The following is an 11,663-nucleotide window of genomic DNA, read 5'->3' as shown; positions in this document are numbered from 1 at the left end:
GCTATAAGTATTTACAAATAACATTTTTTGTGGCCAGCTTGTTTTTGAGGTAAGTCTAATTGAATCTGGCTTGGTTTCAACACATTGTTTGGCAATCCCCATTAGAAATGAAAGACTCTAACAAACAGGTTGGAAAAGTCCCTTTAGAAATACAATATTGCATTCCGACAGATCTGTTGAGGCATTCATTAAATATGGAGTACATTCATTACATGACAAGACACAGCAGATGGATCAACGGAAATGCTGTGTTTTTGCAAATAATTGCATTTTTGTAAGACATTTCTCACATAATTTCACGTTTTCTAGTTTTGGATGACAACTGCAAAGCGTAGACATCAAATCAAAATAAAAGAAAATGTCATTTGTCACATGCGCCGAATACAAGCCCTTAACCAACAATACAGTTCAAGAAATAGATCTAAGAAAGTATTTACTAAATAAACTCAAGTAAAAAGTAAAATAAAAAAAGAGCACAATAAAATAATAAGAGGCTATATACCATTACCGAGTCAATGTGCTGGGGTACAGGCAATGTAAATAGGCCACTATGTAATAGAATATAATATCATAAAGAGGGTAAATCCACATGAATTCAATCACTTTTTTAAAGCAACCTTTCATTACATGTTTGCTCTGTAATCAAGCCAGGGTTGCAGTCAAGTTGTATGGTTGTTTCCTGGAGCATCGGGGAAATAGTGTTATACGTTTGATGTCATGGAAAACAAGATAGCTGCCTGGGTTGCATCACCTACATGTACACGGTACCAGGAAAATGAAGGTGTATTTGAGAAAAGTATTTCCTACTGATTTGGAGCCAGGCTTGCACAAGGAAGCACTTGGGTGTCAAGTGCTTCTCTCACATTGGTTACTAATTGCCTTACTCAATGTTTAGCTATGTGACGTGGAAAGTAATCAAGGAAGTTGGACAACATCTCATATCTCCATTCCTGAACTCAGAGAGTTATTCTGATACAACCTGATCACCTGCATTGTCTTGGTGTGAGTCAAGACAAGCATATCCAGATGAGATTTACCTGAAGGAAGACAGAGAGTTGAGATAAAAGCTTCCTTATTGGAAATATAATGTAGAGTCATCATGCTCCACAGAACAACGTAGAGGTGGTATTTTATATATTGAAACTAGTTCAACCCCAATCGGTCTGTCAAAAGTTATACTCCTCTGAACTGTATTGTACCTAAAAAGTCAGACAAGTGCCTTTATTTATTTACCACTGTGTGCTCTGTATTGCTGTAATCATACATCTATACCAGTAAATAAAATGGTTGTTGCTGGAATATTCAGGTTTATCGTAAGTTATCTGTATGTATTGGTTGGCCTAAAAGATGTTACAATTGTACTGTATATGTCACGGCTGACTAGGTGTGTTGGTAGGAATCAGGAGCAGAGAGCAGAGAGTTCCAGGGGGAAAATGCACTTTATTCCGGCACCGAAAATAGTAAAGCCCAAAACACAGGGCGCAAAACACTGACCTGACCAACCCAAACACAGGGTCAACACGGTCCGGAGAACAACAACACCTACGACACAAACGTGAACACAAAGGGCGGGTTCCACCCGCTTACATAGGGAAGCAAATCAAGAAAACACAAATCGGAACAGGTGCAACTAATAAGACAAAACTATCAGAAAAGGGAAAAGGGATCGGTGGCGGCTAGTTGGCCGGTGACGACGACCGCCGAGCCCAGCCAACTTCGACCGGAGTCGTAACAGTATATCCACACTTTCTATAGTGTACCCAAGAACTGTTACGATTCTTATTATAGTTTTGTGATTTAATTAGTTTTATTTGTATTAGTTTAAAATAGTTTTATTTAGTTTCATTTTGATAAAAACATTTGTATTTCATTTTTGTATTTTTTAGTGTTAGGGATAGAAAGTATCCTCTGCGTGGGACGTTAGGGGGGGTGGGGGGGGGGGGTGTAGGCGGAAATCCCAGGGGGGACGGGGGAGACACGACCCCCCCATCTTGGGAAAAATATGATTTGTCCCCCCCAATATATCACTGTAAACATAACTATGTAATTTCATTAATATAAATAATACGCAATGAAAGCACTTGTGCTGATTATAGACACTTAATAGCGCGTTTTAAAGTTTCAAAAGATTGTGACCTCCCCCGCCCTTTGCCTCACGATGGTTTGATCCACTGCCAGTTCTTTAGCTGGCAAGGTAATAGAGGGTTCGTATCTACTGTCCGAAAGGCACATGTACGTAACTGACGTGAGGTTAATCCAGTCAATCCATAGCAGGTCCATAGCAATATTATGTATTTATTTTATGTTGGCAGGGTTCACACACTAGGGGAATTTGTAGAGCTAGCGCGCAAACTAAAGCAAACATTAACTATCACGCTAGCTAGTACCTATTCCATTTATGTGGCGTCGTCAAAGATGGAATCTTTGCTATCGTCAGTTTATTCCAAGATCAGCATGCAGCTGTAGTGCTTCAAAGTCCCTGTGATAAGGTTAGCGATAAACTGAAGTCCAAACTGAACAGAACTACACTCTCTGATACCATTGTCTTAAATATATATAATGGTCTCGTTGCTAAAGCTAAATTGTCGCTACTGAACTTATTTTATTTTATTTTATTTCACCTTTATTTAACCAGGTAGCAAAGATTATAGCAAACACACATAAATAGAATTGGTGCTCGCTAGCTTTACAAATTCAGCTATTGTTGGAAGTGTTGATAAAACGTTTACTGGAGACAGGAGAACAAGAGGAGACATAGGACGAGGTGGATCATTTTATAATAAGGCCGTTTAATCACATGTAAAGACATCTTAGTAAAATCTTGCAGCAAGGCTCTTTCTGTCTGATTCGTATGGAATCGTCCGGAAAGAGATAGTTTAAGCAGTTGTACAGTTTTATATAGACAACAAGCAAAGTAGGTTGATCTGGAAGTCTGGCCTTCCGATTGGTCGATCTGGGTCTTGGGTAGTCCTGATCAGGCCTGGTGTCAACGTTCCATTGGTTCCTGAGATAGTTCTTTGTTTTGAGCTCCAACCTTGAGTTGTGTGTGTCTGTGGTTATCATGGGGGAGGGGAATTGTGTGTGTCTGTAGTTGGTGTCTTAATAAGTCCAGCATATGTCCAAGAGAAATGAGGAGTATGTGTATTTTGTATACAAGATGGCTTATGTTGAAATGTTGTTATTACTAGTTTCCAGTCTCTATTACAATTTCTTACAGAAGCCAGCCAATATGAAACAAACTATATTAAAATTACAAAAGGTTGCAGAATGTGTTGTGTAAATGTGTGTGTGTGCAACTAGGCCAGCCAGCCAGGTAGAAAAATGGCAGAAAAAAGTAAAAAGACGGACATCAGAGTATTTTTCAGTACACCAAAACGCAAAGTAAGAACTCTAGTAGCCTAATATCTCAAAGACTAGTTGATAAAATGTTCATAAGAAAGAAGTGAAATGCTAATGGAAATGTTTCACAATGATGTCATTAGGCAGAGCAGGCAACAGATGGCACACAGACAGCAGAGCTGGGGACAGATATGCAGGGACAGATTGGCAGAGACAGGGAGTCTCAGGTAAGTTTCTTGAGCCTTTGTTTGGCAACATTATGAAAGGTTCTCAATTTTTTTTACCTTTAAAATAGGGACATAATTGGAAAATGCCATGGATACCCCCACTCTCAACTTAAACTGGTGACTAAACTAAGATTTGTTTACGGCAATGGTATTGTTGTTGTGATTAATTGTGTAGTTTTGGGTACCGGTAGTTAGGAGTACGGCAAAACCTTATTTCTTTTCTAGGAGACAGACTGTGAGTCAGTGAGGGTGGTGAAAGGGAAAGAGCCAGGGAGAGAGACTTCAGACGACAGTGTCACAGCCACTGCAGGACCAGGTGTCACCCTTGTTGCCAGCAGCACCAGTATAGGGGACAGTGGCACAGCATTGTCCAGTTACCACAGTGATGGCACAAAACCATATCAGCCACACCCACAATTTATAGAACCGCAAACTCTTGCCAACAGAGTGTTGACGTTTCAAGAGAGATGGTTTCGCGATTTCCCCTGGCTACATTATAATCCATCAATAAAAGGAGTGTTGTGTTTTCACTGTAGCCAAGGGTTTTCAAGCCAGCCATCTTTTGGCCAAAGAGCAGATGCTGCCTTTATTAGTGCAGAATTTAGGAACTGGAGAAAAGCCATTGAAAAATTCACAGCACATCAAAACTGCCAAACCCACCGCCACTTTGTAATTGTAACAGCACACCAGCTAAATCCAATCAGTGTCCAGTTATCCAGCGCGTGGGGTAAACAGCAGGATGACGCAAGGCATTGCTTGATGAAAATTGTTAGTCCGGTGCGGCATGTAGTAAGACAGGGACAAGCCTTTAGAGGCCACACGGATGACAGTGGGAATTTATACCAGCTTTTGAAACTTAGGGCAGAAGAGGATGATCCCATTTTACTGAAGTGGTTAACAGAGCGTACCACAATGTACACAGGCCCCAAAGCACAGAATGAAATTCTGAACATCATGGCCAATACAGTCATTCGAGGCATTGCAGCTGAGATTAGGTCTCTTCCGATTGTACAATTTTCATTAATTGTTGATGGTACTCAAGATGTCTCTGGTGCTGAACAGGAGAATGTCTGTCTGCGTTATGTTGACCATGACCTTGTCCCTCACAAGGAGTTTATTGGGCTATACAGGGTGTCGGAGACAACAGGCGAGGGCATTGCGAAAGTGGCAACTGATGTGTTGTTGAGGCTCAATTTGCCCATGTCTGGCTTATGTGGGTAGAGTTACGATGGTGCCTCAAACATGGCAGGAAAATACACAGGTACACAGGCAATTGTGAGGAGGCAGCAGCCGTTAGCCCTCTATGTCCATTGTGGAGCACACTGTGTAAATCTGATTACACAGGCTGGCTGCTCAGCCTCCCCACTGATCCGGAATTCCCTTTCCTGGGTCCATGAGTTAGGTGTCCTCTATGGCCAGTCAGGAAAGTTTAAGAGCATGTTTGAATCGATTGCCACGTCCAAAGATACAAATCTGACCACCCTGGTCAGGGTGGACTGTGTGGAATACTGCTATTAGAGCTGTGCTAGGGCAGTATGAGCGGGTACTAAGCAGCCTAGAGGAGATGGCAAAATCTGCATCCAAGCCAGCTTCAACTGCCAGTGGCTTATTCGAGCACTTCAGCAAAGGCAAGACTGTGTTGGGCCTCACACTTGCCTCTGCTGTTCTTGGAGAGCTTGAATGTCTAAACATTTCACTGCAGAAGAAAACTCAGACTGTCTCTGGTATGCAGGCTGTAGTCGAGTGTGTGCGGTCATCTCTTAGGGGCAAGAGAAATGACGAAAGCTACCTTGCACTGTATGAGAAAGCAACAACATTGATTGACTCTATTGAATCCATTGAGACGCACTCAAGACGATTTGCTGGCAAAGCAGTGGATCACTATTTATTTATTTTTTTATTATTTTTTTTATCCCATTTTCTCCCCAATTTTTCGTGGTATCCAATCGCTAGTAATTACTACCTTGTCTCATCGCTACAACTCCCGTACGGGCTCGGGAGAGACGAAGGTCGAAAGCCATGCATCCTCCGAAGCACAACCCAACCAGCCGTACTGCTTCTTAACACAGCGCACCTCCAACCCGGAAGCCAGCCACACCAATGTGTCGGAGGAAACACCGTGTACCTGGCCCCCTTGGTTGGCGCGCACTGCGCCCGGCCCGCCACAGGAGTCGCTGGAGCGCGATGAGACAAGGATATCCCTACCGGCCAAACCCTCCCTACCCCGGACGACGCTATGCCAATTGTGCGTCGCCCCACGGACCTCCCGGTCGCGGCCGGCTGCGACAGAGCCTGGGCGCGAACCCAGAGACTCTGGTGGCGCAGTTAGCACTGCGATGCAGTACCCTAGACCACTGCGCCACCCGGGAGGCCCAGTGGATCACTATTACGCAGAATTCTTTTAAAGTGTTGGATGGTGTGGAGGTTCAGTTTGGTGACCGTTTTGACCAGGACAGTCTAAACGTCCTGCAAAAGTTGGAAAGAGCGCTTCTCACGGGGGAGTTGGATGAGTCTCTAGATCAGTACCCAGAACTGAACATAGATTCTCTTTCAGTGCAGATCCCTCTCTTTCACAACAAATACACCTGTAGCAGCAGTGGAGAGGCAGCAGAGGTCCTCAGGAGGCTTCCAGTAGAGGTGCAGGGGTTGTTTGACCAAGTTGAGGTGCTGATCAGAATTTTGTTTGTGGTGCCAGTGTCTTCATGTGAGGCTGAGAGGAGTTTCAGTGCACTCCGCAGGTTGAAGACTTGGTTATGGACCAGCATGGGCCAAGAGAGACTGAACGGCGTAGTTGTCTGTAATGTACATAAAGACAGGCTGGACAGTCTCAAGAGGGAAAATATCTGCCAGCAATTTGTTGGATCCATTGAAACCCGCAAACATATGTTTGGTTCTTTTGTTCAGTAGTGTGTATAGCAGTGGTTCTCAACCTTTTTGGGGTTACTGGAACCCCTGCATATTTTGAGGCAAGGCAGGCAAGGTTTTGAGCGGTCCTCAGGGACCTCCACTCTATATTATATGTGAACTTACTGGAAACCTTGTGGTACTGACTACATTCATTACACTTTTTTATTTCACGGACCCCTTGCAATTAGTCCATGGACCCCTGTTTGAGAACCCCTGGTGTAATTGATATTTGTTCTTTTGTTTAGTAGTTTTCAGTACACTTACAAATTATTTATTTTGTGTTATTTTATTTAAAATGTCATACTTTGTGCCACATACTTGTCCATAGCTGCTGTTTGAAGAGTTGAGACACTGACTGAGTTGAGACACTGACTGAGTTGAGACACTGACTGAGTTGAGACACTGACTGAGTTGAGACACTGACTGAGTTGAGACACTGACTGAGTTGAGACACTGACTGAAGGATATTGTGTTTGATTTATTTGGGTTTTTCATTGAAGTAGTTATTTAGCTTTTAGAACTGTACTTATTTGTATCTTTTTGTTCTTGTAAAGATATTGTAGTAGACTCAGGCCAGGTGCACATATTTAATGACTATATAAATGTATCAGAAAAAGTCAAATTAATAGGTCAATTCAATACAGAGACCAACTTTGTGATGGTTCTCAATGGAGATTCTTTTAGGTGTGATCACACCATGTTCATTGTATTTATGAAAACTACACCCATACAGTGTACAGTACCATTGTCACCTACTGACCTTTCTTGATATTGCTGGTTGTAAGTACGAATACCTGCATACATACTGGACTGGTAAGGAGCACTGCTATAACTATTATTAGTAGTAGAATTATAATGATTTAAACATTTGAACAAGTTGGGACAACCCTTCAGTTAACTACTGTACCTATCAATTATCCAGTTGTAGGAATTATGGTTCCTCAATATACATTTAACATATTACAACGTAGGCTATGTGTTACAGCACTACTTGTGGTGTCCCCCTCAGGAATTGCTCTTGAGAAAATTTAATGTAATTGTCCCCTCCAAGGTTGATATCAGATTTTCGCCACTGGGAAAGTAATAAACACATAAGGTGATGGGCCAGGACAAAGGTTTGGTTCAATTTTAATGATCAATCAATCAATCCTAATGTGACTTGGATTTAAAAGGATAAGCGCCTAGACTAGTGCAAGAAATATGGTGGAAGGAAACTCGTTCATGTTTATACCAATCCAATGTTTTCACATTTTTTTGTAGTAGATGTAAGAAAAATCAAGTACCTTTACCTTAATCTGACAGAAAGAGAGAGGAAAAAACAAATTAAGTTGTGTTTACGTAATATTAAACATGTTGTGTATCCCTGACTACAACAAAGACAATATCAGTTAACAGCCAGCCAGCTTGTGTGTGGGCTCTGGTTTATCTTAAAGAAGCCTCTGCGTTCCAGAGAAGTGGGTGTTCAGTTTCTCAAGCTGGATGACAGTTGTTCACAGACGGAGAATATTCTCTCCACGAACGCTTGGGATGCAGGGGTAGAAACCCGATCCAGTGCCACAGCTTTGGATAAACAGCCATCCTTGCTTGCCAGAACTGGAGAGTTGACTCCCTTTGCCTCTTCCAGGTATTTTAACAGTCCACACAGGGCCTGGGGTCCTGCTGCTCCACGACTGTACGCTGAGATTTTCTGAATACAAAAGACTCTGCTTCCCTTATCAGTGGCTCCATCTCTGTTGAGTGCGTACCAGGCACACACTTGGGTGCATCAGGCAAGCTGCTGCAGGGGTTGGATTGAAGTTGGTTGCTAGAGGAGTCAGTATGCAGGCGAAGCGATCACGCAGTGACTTCAGGAGGACATGTGCCAACTGTTTTGCAACAGTATTTGACTGCAAGTTTTCCTCAAAGTAGAGAAGGTACGGCACCACATCAGGCAGCGATTGGCTGTCAGTTTGAAGTTGGTCGGTGTGGATTGCGAACGGCTCAAGCAACTTCACAAGCTGCTCTGGCTTGGTCCAATCACGCTAATGATAGTGATGCACAAGCTAGGCCTATTTGAAACATTGCCATCTACTGGCAGCATTTACCCGCCCGATTCAGAAGCTTGAACACCCATTAGAAAAAAAGCTTAACCTTTTACTGCAGTGGGCTAAATTAGGGTTACACAGTGTTTCTTGGTAGTCTTATGCAAATATACTTTTGAACAAAAGTATACACCTCACACACATGGTTATGGGCTTAAAGAAAGAAGACCCCTGTACTATGTCAGATAGTTGAAAGGTATTTATATACACTACATCACAGAAGACTGAAATATAATAAAACCGTTTGACATAGAAACACTGGATATTCTGCATTAAAAAATAAATAAAAATAATGAAAAATATTAATAACATTCCACCCAGGAGGCCACTAGGTCATTTGACTTCAGGATAGGGGTACACCTAAACCTCCTGTAGGTTTTCGCTCCAACCCCAGATGTAACTAACCTGATTCAGCTGATCAACCAGCTAATTATTAGAATCAGGTACGCTAGATTAGGGTTGGAGTGAAAACCTACAGGACAGTAGCCCTCCAGGAACAGGGTTGGAGAGCCATGAATTAGAGGTTCTAGGATCCTGGGCTACACCAACACAGACACCAGAGGGTCAGAGGAAAGTAGAAAATTACAATATTTATTTGAAATACAAATGATAATAATAAAATCTCTTTTAACATAGAACTCAGTCTAGTCCGTTATGCACTGTTCCAAGGTTTGCGACCGAATCTGACGGGGTGTGGGAACTAAAAACTCAGTCCAGTCATTTGGGAACGGCTAGAGAATATTTCAGGTGGCAGACTCCAGTCCTGTTTTGTTCTCCAGTCACCAGCTTCCCCGAGCCCGCATGGCATGCAGATACTGAAATCAAAAAAGAGGAAACCTCCAGTGAATGATGTTTCTTGGAATTCTGTTGACTAATCACAAAAATGTATAGTTGTCATACAAAGGCAGAGCGTTGAATGTTTAATTACCTGTTCAGGTGCTGTTCGAAGGATCCGTCCTTCAGAGATGCCTCACCTACGTCTCGCCTCAATCACCTCTCGGTCTCCGGTATCACCTTCCAAATCACCAACAAGTACGCCACCCAGTCTAGGGAACAATCTGTATAGGTCAGGGATACAGACAGGGGTCCTCAGTACCACCATCTTAACCAATCGTTGGATCACATTCACACCAACTTGTGTGATTATTTTTACTTTTCTTTTTCTTGAAAGAAGACAAGCCCATCACAATCAGAAGAGTCAGACTTCTAAAGTCGTTGGTTGTCTGGCCCTTTGGACTGACTGTAGACGATGACGCGCTGCTGCAGGAGGTGGCTGCCCGCCAGGAAGGAGGCGGTCGACAGGGTTTCTACCCCCAAATCTAAGAGCCCTCGGGTGCGTCTGATAGTCTCTTTTTATAGGGCTGTAGGAATACTGTTAGCAAATGGCTTTGCAGGTAGTTAAGGCAGTGGGAGGTGTCATCAGGAAATGGTTCAATGTCCAAAGAAAGTTCATGCAAACAAATAGTCATCACACGCAATCATGTAATACAATAGAAATAATCAAGCCCATAGAAAGCACATGCAATATACAATAAATATGAAAATACTGTTCATTCCGTGACTCTTCTCCCCCCTTTGTTTTTGGTGTCGTTCTGATTAGCCATGTTAAAGACCAGTATTTATTCCTTAGTGGCCTCTCAACTCTAGTTTGTTTTGCAGAGCGTCTAACTAGGGTTTGTTTCTCCTCTACCTTATCTGCTATCTGCTTCATGAGTACTCAAGTGCTGTGCAAGTAGCCCAATCCAGAGTACTTCATCCGGTATTTGCGACCGAATCAGCCGGAGAGTGGGAGTGGGTACAACTCAATCTAGTCTGTTGTGCCCTGTCCCGGGGTTTGTGACTGTATCAGCCGGAGAGTGGGAGTGGGTACAACTCAATCTAGTCTGTTGTGCCCTGTCCCGGGGTTTGCGACTGTATCGGCCAGAGTGTGGGAGTGGGTAGAATCTCGCAGTCCAGTTCGTTGAGAGTGGATAGAGAATAGTTCAGATGGCGCAGACCAGTCCGGGTTTTACTCAAGCCACAAACTTCCTCGAGCCCTCATGGTGGAGGAAATACTGAAATCAAATAAGCAGAGGAAACCTCCAGTGAATGACATTTCTTGGAATTCTGTTCACTAAATCACTTTAAAAAAAATTGGGATACATGGGCTGAGTGTTTTGAATGTTCAGGTGCTCTTCGAAGGATCCATCCTTCAGTGAAGAGTCGGACTTCTGGAGTCATTGGTTGTCTGGACCTATTGGTTGTCTGGACCTGCTGGGATGACGAGAGATGAGGACGTGCTGCTGCAGGAGGTGGCTGCCCGCCAGGAAGGAGGCTTTTCGACAGGGTTTCCACCCCCAAATCCGAGAGCCCTCGGGTACGTCTGATAGTCTCTTTTTATAGGGCTGTAGGAATGGCGTTAGCAAATGGCTTTGCAGGTAGTTAATGCAGTGGGAGGTGTCATCAGGAAAGTTTGATTCAATGTCGAACAAAACTCCATGCAATTAAATAGTCATCACACATGATCATGCAGTACAATAGAAATAATCAAGCCCATAGAAAACAGCACACACAATTTTAAATATAGAATAAATATATAAAGCACATGCAATATGAAATAAAAGATTAAAATACTGTACTATTCACTCCGTGACATAGCCAAGAACTGTCAAAAAGCACCTAGGTCAGGGTTTCCCAACCCTCTTCTCTGGCCCATTCAGACATTTCACATTTTTGTTTTAACCCTAAACTGGCACACTTGATTCAATTAGTCAACTAATCATCAAGTCTTTGACTAATTGAATCAGGTGTGCCAGTTTAGGGTTAAAACAAATATTTGAAATGTCTGGGGGGAACAAAGGAGAAGGTTGGGAAACCCTGACCTAGGCGATATGGCAGACACATGAACAACAGCTCCATTGATGAACAATAGCCCTATTGTTTCTGTAATATTTGTGTTGTGGAGAAATGACCAGGCAGGAGACGGGAGTACAGTTAGTTTTCGTTTAGTCCAAACCTCCTCGTGCTCTACAGTTCCCGGGCACACTAGTGCGCATGTGCATTTCCTATTAGGTGTAGTAACGTAACACTGTCGTAATACATCACTGCTTAGTAACAGCATAGTAACTAA

The 11,663-nt window shown here is 42.9% G+C and overlaps 1 long non-coding RNA gene across 1 annotated transcript; it reads right to left on the bottom strand.

Annotated features, from left to right (window-relative positions):
• Positions 1-8,738: 8,738 nt before the first annotated feature.
• Positions 8,739-11,182, bottom strand: LOC129831528 (uncharacterized). Its single transcript, XR_008755752.1, has 2 exons — positions 9,483-11,182; positions 8,739-9,369 (listed from the first exon to the last, which is right to left on the bottom strand). It is a non-coding gene; the product is annotated as an uncharacterized LOC129831528 (long non-coding RNA).
• Between the last annotated feature and the right edge of the window lie 481 nt (positions 11,183-11,663).

Source organism: Salvelinus fontinalis, chromosome 33, assembly GCF_029448725.1.
Source record: "Salvelinus fontinalis isolate EN_2023a chromosome 33, ASM2944872v1, whole genome shotgun sequence".
Lineage (NCBI taxonomy): Eukaryota > Metazoa > Chordata > Actinopteri > Salmoniformes > Salmonidae > Salvelinus > Salvelinus fontinalis.
Note: the sequence above shows the minus strand (reverse complement) of the source record. Positions and strands in the feature narration are given on the sequence as shown.